The following is an 8904-nucleotide window of genomic DNA, read 5'->3' on the forward strand; positions in this document are numbered from 1 at the left end:
ATCAGAGACATGAATTGGGAATACAAGGGTGAGGGTTAGGGGTAGGTGAACTCTTCCAGGAGCCACAAACAAGCTTTGGTTGTGATATTTGACTTCAAGTATTTTCAGCTATTTTTAGAATGTGGGGTACTTCATGCTTTGTTGTTTTTATCTTTGAGCCCTTCGATGCTGATTCTATAATCACAGAAAAATTCTCATTCTATATTCCTTTGGCATCAAACAGGTTTTAGTTTCAGGTAGCAGAAACCACTCTATCTAGTTTTTGGGGAAAGTGATCAAATGCAGGAACTAATGCTTCACAAAATGCTGGGGTATTTCCTTTGGGTTTGGAAATAAGACAAAGATTCTCTATTTTACCATGACTGTTGTTTAACATAGGATTGGAAGTCCTGACCAATGCTATAAGATAAGAAAAAGAAATAGGCTCTGCACAGTGGCTGACACTTGTAATCCCAGCACTTTGGGAAGCTAAAGAGGGCAGATTGCTTAAGTCTAGGAGTTCCACACCAGTCTGGGCAACATGGCAAAATCCCATCTCTACTAAAAATACAGAAAATTAACCAGCATGGTGGCACATTCTTGTAGTCCCAGCCACTTGGGAGACTGAGGTGGGAGGATCAATTGATCCCAGAAGGTCAAGGCTACAGTGAGCTGTGATCACTCCACTGCACTCTAGTCTGGGCAACAGAGAGAGACCCTGTCTCAAAAAACAAAAGAAAAAGAAATAAGGACTGTAAGAATTGTAAGGGAAGAAATAGAACTATTATTATTTGTAGATTACATAATCACCTACTTGAAAGTAAAACAATAGAACCAAGAGATGTACCATTAGGATACTCAACAGTGTTGCCTGATACAAGCTAAATAATAATATTTAATAGCAATGAAAACTATGAATTTGAATCAAAGAGAAGATAGCACTCACAATAGCAAGAAAAGCTATACAGCATTTAATAAAGAAATATGTTAACCAAGAGTACACAAGACCTCTATGGAGAAAACGTTCAAACTCTAATAAAAGATCTAGAAAATATGTTGGATATATGAATACATATTCTAGGCTCCTGGATAAGGTGAACTTATAAGGATATAAATTCTCTCCAAATTAATCAATAAATTCAAAGTCTAGTAGAACTTTTAAAAATAAATGACATAAACTTTTTTATATCTTAAAGGGACATCTTTGATTTCTGGCAATACAGCAGGCTAAATAATTCAGAACAAAACAGCCTAATATAAACAACAAGAGATAATAGATAAAATATTTTTGAAAGCATCAAATATCTCACAAGATAATATGGAATCAGCAAATCATAATTTAAAGGAAACCAGAAATCCAGAAAGGTAAGCCAGATGAATTTGCTCTTGCCCTGAGGGCATCTTAACTGATTGATCTTGTGCTTTGGGTATTAATGTCTCAGAGGGCAAGGGGAACAGAAGCCAAATCCCAATTCATCCTAAAGTGAGGAGTCTAATAAGGGACCAATGCCTATAAAACCAAAACCCTCTGACCCCAAAGGGCTCAATATTCATCTAAGGTTGAAATAAATATAAACCCGTTCAATATTTCCACTCCCAGAAACCTAAAATGAAAATTGTCTCAGGACTGAAAAAAGTAGAAGAAATAAAGTTAATATTGCTGATTAGTTTAATATTGCTGAAATAAATTCAAGATTGTTGATGATATCCATCTGCTTATCATCACTCAGATTTTGAGTCAAATTCTCACTAATTGAATGGAAAAAAAAAAACTCAAGCTATAAATTTAGTATAAAGTCATACCATATTTGTAGTATATTTACTCACCTGGCAGAAACAAACACATATCCTCTCTGGATTTTATCCTAGATCTTAAGAAACCTAACAAATAATTATCTAAGCAATGAGCAACAAATCACAGTAAATAAATAAATAAATAAATAAGTAACCAAAGAAATAGAGCAGGAGAAACAAAAGCCAGCAGAAACAAGTGATGGCAGAAACAGACTTGCAGAGACCCCAAATACAGAAATGATCAAATAGAGGCTCAATAACTATACCTACAGAGTTTAAAGAAATAGAAGACAATTTTAAACCCAGGATACAGTAAACTGTATTAAAAAATTGCAGCAGATTTGAAAAATATAAAATTGAACTTTTAGAAATGAAAATCTAGTAATTGAAATTTAAAACTTAATGAGTAGCCAGGAAACATTTTATTATTGAGGTACAGCAGCTTAAAAATTGTTCAAATATACATTTGTAAAGGCTCTCACAATCTGAGGGAAACATTTTCCACTTTTTAATTTCAAAGCACACCAAAAGAGTTACTCCATTGGAAAGGCTATGAGGATGATTTCTAATCTTCAGGACTCAAATGCCTTGGGATAGTTACTCAAAGCCTTTTTTTTTTTTTTTTTTTTTTTTGAGACAGGATTTCTCTCTTTCACCCAGGCTGGAGTGCAATGGTGTGATCATGGCTCACTGCAGCCTTGACCTCCTGGGCTTAAGCAATCCCCGCACCTGAGTAGCTGGGACTGCAGGCGTGCACCACCACACCCAGCTTATATATATATATATAAATAGGGTTTCCCCACATTACCCAGACTGGTCTCAAATCCCTGGGCTCAAGCAATCTACTTGCCTCAGCCTCCGAAAGTGCTGGGATTACAGGCATGAGCCACTGCACCTGGCCCCACACAAAGCCTCTAAATATACCCTCTAAAGGTGGATGACTAGTGAGGCCATGTAGGTTGCAAATAAAGACAGGCCAAAACATGCTTAGGCTCAAATAAAGTCATGGATTATGTGATGCATTTGGCTAATTATTGGCAAGGGACCTGAATTCATTCTTAAGTTTTTGAGGTCAGTTTTTAGGAAGCAATGTGGGGTTGTGTCAAGGACATTAGAGACCAAAAGAAAAAAAGAAAAGAAAAGAAAATGAAAGAGAGAAACAAAAATCTTTAATGGATGGATTTAACAGGAAATGAAGCAGATCTGAAAAGATAATTAGTGAAATGAAAAATAGTTCATGGGAGATTATACTCAGTGTAACACAGAGAAACTGAGAGATGGAAACTAAAAAAGACATGGAGGCCAAAAGTGAGAAGATCTAGCGTAGGACAAATTGGATCCCCAGAAGGAAAGGAAAAAAAGAAAAGAGGAGGGTAGAGAAAATATTTTAATCATACTGAGACTTAGTAATGCATACCTAGCCATATGTTGGTGACATTGCAGAATATCAAACTCAAAGACCTTAAAAGGAGTCAAGGGTGGGAAGAACTATACTGTTATCAATCAAAATAGATTTTGAGAGTAAAAGTTTTAACACGGATAGAAGGGACCACCCAGAAGATATAGTGATTTTCTTTTTATGTTATTTATTTATTTATTTATTTATTTATTTATTTTTGAGATGGAGTCTTACTCTGTCGCCCAGGCTGGAATGCAATGGCGCGATCTCTGCTCACTACAAGCTTCGCCTCCTGGGTTCACGACATTCTTCTACCTCAGCCTCCCAAGTAGCTGGGACTACAGGCGCCCACCACCACGCCTGGCTAATTTTTTGTGTTTTTAGTAGAGATGGGGTAGAGTGATTTTAAGTGTACATTTTCCTTCTAATACAACCTTAAAATATACAAAGCAAAAATTTGCTGAACTACTACAAGAAAAATACAAAGAGTCATACTGTCATCATAGTTGATTTTAACTTGCATTCATTGTTTATTGGTAGAACTAGAAAAGTTTTTTTAAAAGATTAGTGAGAATAGAGAGCACCTAAAACACACAATTAGCAAACTTAACCTAACAGAATTATATAGAACCTTTTGCCAAGTAATTCAGTAATGCAGATAACACATTCTTTCAAGCTCACAAGGAGCATCTACAAAAATTGACTATATACCTGGCTATCAAGCGAGTCTTGATAATAGTATATATTGTCTGACTACAATGCAATCAAGCTTAGATTCAATTTTTTACAAACCTAGAAAATTTGCATGTTGAAAAATTATGTAACATTTCTAAATAATCCGTGAGTCAAAAAAGAGAAAGAAGTAAAATGGAAATAAGAAAGTGGTGTTAATTGAATGAAAGTTTTCCAACAGATAAAGTCTTATAGGAAACAACCAAAATTAAATTTAAGTAAAATTTATACTCTTAAATGAATATATTAGAAAAGAAGAAAGACTGATATTAAAGAGGTAATATCATCCTTTTGTTGATAGAAAAAAACAGCAAAGTAAGATCAAAGAAAGTTCAAGAAGGGAAATAGTAAACATCAGAGCAAAAACTAACATGGTAGTTAGCTCTAGGATTGTTAGCAGTGGTGGATCCATATGGGTCTGCAGCAAGTTGATTCTTGCCTCCTTAAAGGAAATAATTTACCTAAGGGGTATAAGGTACAGTGAGAGACCAAGGCAAGTTTTTGAACAGGAATGAGAGTTTATTTTAAGCAGTTTTAGAGCAGGAGTGAAGGAAAGAAAGTATACTTGGAAGAGGGTCAAGCGGGCAATTTAAGAGACCCAAGTGCCTCATCCCATCCTTCACTTGGGGTTTTTATACATTGGAGTAGTTCTGAGGTTTGCAGCTCTCCTTCCTTGATTTTTCCTTAAGGTGGGATATCCACCTTTGCAGTGGCCTGCCAGCACTTGAGAGGGGCTGCATATGCAATGTGTTTACTGAAGTTTTGTGTGTGCTCACTTGAGGCATTTTTCCCTTACCAGTTGAGCATTCCTAGAGGAAGCTCGTATACCAGTTAAACTCCACCATTTTGCCTCTTAGTGTGCATGCTCGGGCCCACTCACCCAACTCCTGAGACCTTATCGGGAAGCTGCTGATCATGTTTCAGGTGTTTTCAATCTACTGGGAACCTGCCTGTCCCTGGCATCAGCTGCCACCAATTACTATTTTAGTGAGTCAGCTTAACAACCACCTGGCCATAACCTGATCGCCTGATCATCTGATGGTCGCCTGAGATTCATGGAAGCAGCGGCGGGATAGGTGCCTCTTTTGCCCTGTTCGTATCTGCCAAACTACCTACTCTAACATTCCTAACCCAGTTCTTTGGGAAAATGGACAAAGAAAGGTCAGTCTTCGTAACTACTTCCTGCTGACAGAAGGATAGTGATGATTGTTCTGTGGGTCTTGGCCTCTTGCTGTCAGGGCAGGGTGGCTTTGTGGGTTGTTGAAAGTGGTATCCAGCAAGGTCCAGGGGAGACAGGGGCAGGATTTCGCTTCTTTCGTGTCTCACTGATGGACAGTCTAGTGGTCCTCTGTAGAAGTGTGACTCTTGGCCGGGCGCGGTGGCTCACGCCTGTAATCCCAGCACTTTGGGAGGCCGAGGCGGGCGGATCACAAGGTCAGGAGATCGAGACCACGGTGAAACCCCGTCTCTACTAAAAATACAAAAAATTAGCCGGGCGCGGTTGTGGGCGCCTGTAGTCCCAGCTACTCGGGAGGCTGAGGCAGGAGAATGGCGTGAACCCGGGAGGCGGAGCTTGCAGTGAGCCGAGATCGCGCCACTGCACTCCAGCCTGGGCGACAGAGCGAGACTCCGTCTCAAAAAAAAAAAAAAAAAAAGAAGTGTGACTCTTTTTTTTTTTTTTTTTGCAGTTTTAAAAAAATTTTGTTCAAGGAAACAAGTATACTTTCAATGTAATTACAATGCTTCCAAAAATCCACTCCTTTTAAAGTTACATGCAAATCATGTATCTAAAAACTGTAGTTGTGGATTCGTTTTTATACCCAACACTCTGATTTAGTGTAATGTCTGAAGTGTCAGTGGCTTAGTTATTCTACTGTAAATTCTCTGATATTTAAATACATTCTATTTTGAATTAATTTTTTTTATATTTACCGCATTTGCAAATTTATATTTTAGTATAAACTCTCTGGTGTTTTCTAGGCTGTAGTTTCTGGGAAAAAATCAGTGTTTCTAAACTTATTACATTTGCAGGACTCATCTCCAATATAAATTCCCTGATGTTGAATAAAGCTTGAGCAACTGCTACAGGGTTTTCCTCTAGTAAAAATGTGTGCAATAGGATCTGTGATACAAGCAAATGTACTATAACCCCCTTTATATTTGTAATAGTTGTCTTCCCAATACTCTTCTTCACTTTAAAGGCTTATACTATCTGAAAGATTTCTTGACTGTAATTGCACTGTTAATGCTTTTATTAAAAGGAACTTTTTATGTCGAGTAAAATGTGAGTACGAATTAATGGGTTTTCCATATTCTTTATAGTTGTACAATTTTTCTCAAGGATACTAGCTTTCCTGTGAAATAAGGTATAAGAACTGATGAAAAGTTTTGCCACATTTTTCACACTTGTAGGAGTTTTGCCAGTATGAATTATCTTACCTACAATCAAGTGTGGCAACCATATAAAGGCTTTGTCACCTTTTATATATCTCTAGGGTTTCACACTAGTATAATTATTTTTATGTATAGAGAAGTTGGAGGTGTTGGTAAAAACACTGTCAGTCACATTTCTTAGGTTTGTAGAGTTCCTCTTCAGCATGAATTATCACCAAGTCTCTTAAGAATTGAGAACTTGTGGCTGGGCATCGTGGCTCACGCCTATAATCCCAGCACTATAGGAGGTCAAAGCAGGTGGATCACCTGAGGTCAGGAGTTCAAGGCCAGCCTGGCAAACATGGCAAAATCGCGTGTCTCTACTAAAAATAAAAAAATTAGCTGTGCATGGTGGTAGGCAGTTGTAATCTCAGCTACTAGGAAAGCTGAGGGAAGAGAATGGCTTAAACCTAGGAGGCAGAGTTTGCAGTGAGCTAAGATTGTTGCATTGGTGACAAGAGTGAAACAATCTCAAAAACAAAACAAAACAAAACAAAACAAAAGAATTGAAAACCTGTTATAGGCCGGGCGCGGTGGCTCAAGCCTGTAATCCCAGCACTTTGGGAGGCCGAGACAGGTGGATCACTAGGTCAGGAGATCGAGACCATCCTGGCTAACACGGTGAAACCCCGTCTCTACTAAAAAATACAAAAAACTAGCTGGGCGTGGTGGCGGGCGCCTGTAGTCCCAGCTACTCGGGAGGCTGAGGCAGGAGAATGGCATAAACCCAGGAGGCAGAGCTTGCAGTGAGCTGAGATCCGGCCACTGCACTCCAGTCTGGGCGACAGAGCGAGACTCCGTCTCAAAAAAAAAAAAAAAAAAAGAAAAGAAAACCTGTTATAGGCTTTGCCACATCCTACACACTTGTAGGATTTCTGTCCAGTATGAATTATGTATAATAAGGGTTGAGAACTTCCTAAAAGCTTTGTTACATTCTTTATATTTGTAGAGTTTATGTGCCATATAAATTCTCATATTTAGTAAAAGTTGATAGCTGGTTAAAGGCTTTCCCACATTCATCAAACTCATAGGGTCTCTCTCCAGTATGAATGATCTTATGTCTCGTAAGCGTAGAGGAGTGCTTAAAGGCTTTGCACATGTTCCCACTTGTAGGGTTTCTCTCCCATATGAATTATGTCTATTAAGGTTTGAGGAGGAAATAAAGGCTTTGCCACATTTATCGCACTTGTATGGTTTCCCTCCAATATGAATTTTCTTATATGAAGAAAAAGTTGTGGGACTGGTTAAAAGCTTTGCCACATCCTTCACACTTGTACAGTTTCTCTCCAGTATGAATTATTTTATGTGTAGTAAGCATAGAGGACCAACTGAAGATTTTGCCACATTCTTCACATTTGTAGGGTTTCTCTCCAGTATGAATTTTTTTATGTGTAATAAGGTTAGAGGAGCAGTTAAAGGCTTTGCCACAGCCTTCATTCACATTTGTAGGGTTTCTCTCCAGTATGAATTATCTTATGTGTAGTAAGGGAAGAGAAGTACTTAAAGGCCCTGCCACATCCTTCACATTTGTAGGGTTTCTCTTCAGTATGAATTTTCTTATGTGGAGCAAGGTTAGAGCAGCAGTTAAAGGCTTTACCACAGTCTTCACATTTGTAGGGTTTCTCTCCAGTATGAATCATCTTATGTGTAGAAAGATGTGAGGACCATTCGAAGGCTTTGCCACATTCTTCACATTTGTAGGGCTTCTCTCCAGTATGAGTTTTCTTATGTCTAGTAAGGTTTGAGGACTGGTTGAAAACTTTGCCACATTCTATACATTTGACAAGTTTTTTTCCAGTATGTCTTATCTTATGTCTGTTTGAATTTGAAAATTGATGAAAGACTTTCACATATTTATCACATTGAAATATTTTGCTCTGGGTAGTTGTCAAACATTGGTTAAGTCCATTATAGCCTCTTTTGTGCACCTTACACACATCTACACTTTCACAGCCTTTTTTTAACTATAAGTTGTCATGTCCACATTTTTCATATCTTCTCAGTATCAGTTTTTGGAAAGAATCTTTTATGCTCTGCTCTGGCTAAAGATCTTGGGTGAAATGAGAACACAAAACTGAGGAGTTGGCTACCATCTCATGTCTCTTCATAGTCAAAGGTTTTTTTCCTTGCTCCAGACAGGTGATGAGGTCTGGCCTTAAGACAACAATATCAAGGAAGACCAGGTTTCTGTAGTTCTCTAACATCACATCCCTATATAAATTCCGCTGTGCAGTGTCCAAGCAATGCCACTCCTCCAGAGACTATTCTATGGCCACAATGGCCACGTCTCTGAATTGCAATGGCCCCTTGTTATACAGGGTTTTTTTCCCAGAAGATCTGGAATAAAGTCTAATTTTTTGAATTTCTAACAAGCTTATCAATAATGTCAATGTTTTTGGCCAAAGAAGGAAGATATTTTGTCAAAATATCCAGTAAGTGGAAGAGCCTGTGTTTTTCCCAGTTTTTCTGACCCAGGTGTGGTGGTGCACACTTGTAATCCCAGCTATTCAGGAGGCTAAAACAGGAGAATCGCTTGAACCCGGGAGACAGCAGTTGCAGTGAGCCAA

At 38.3% G+C, this 8904-nt stretch overlaps 1 pseudogene; it reads right to left on the minus strand.

Moving 5' to 3' along the window:
* Window positions 1-7675: 7675 nt before the first annotated feature.
* LOC102129699 (putative zinc finger protein 66) lies at window positions 7676-8561 on the minus strand (annotated as a pseudogene).
* Between the last annotated feature and the right edge of the window lie 343 nt (window positions 8562-8904).

The sequence above is a fragment of the Macaca fascicularis genome, chromosome 3 (genome assembly GCF_037993035.2).
Source record: "Macaca fascicularis isolate 582-1 chromosome 3, T2T-MFA8v1.1".
Lineage (NCBI taxonomy): Eukaryota > Metazoa > Chordata > Mammalia > Primates > Cercopithecidae > Macaca > Macaca fascicularis.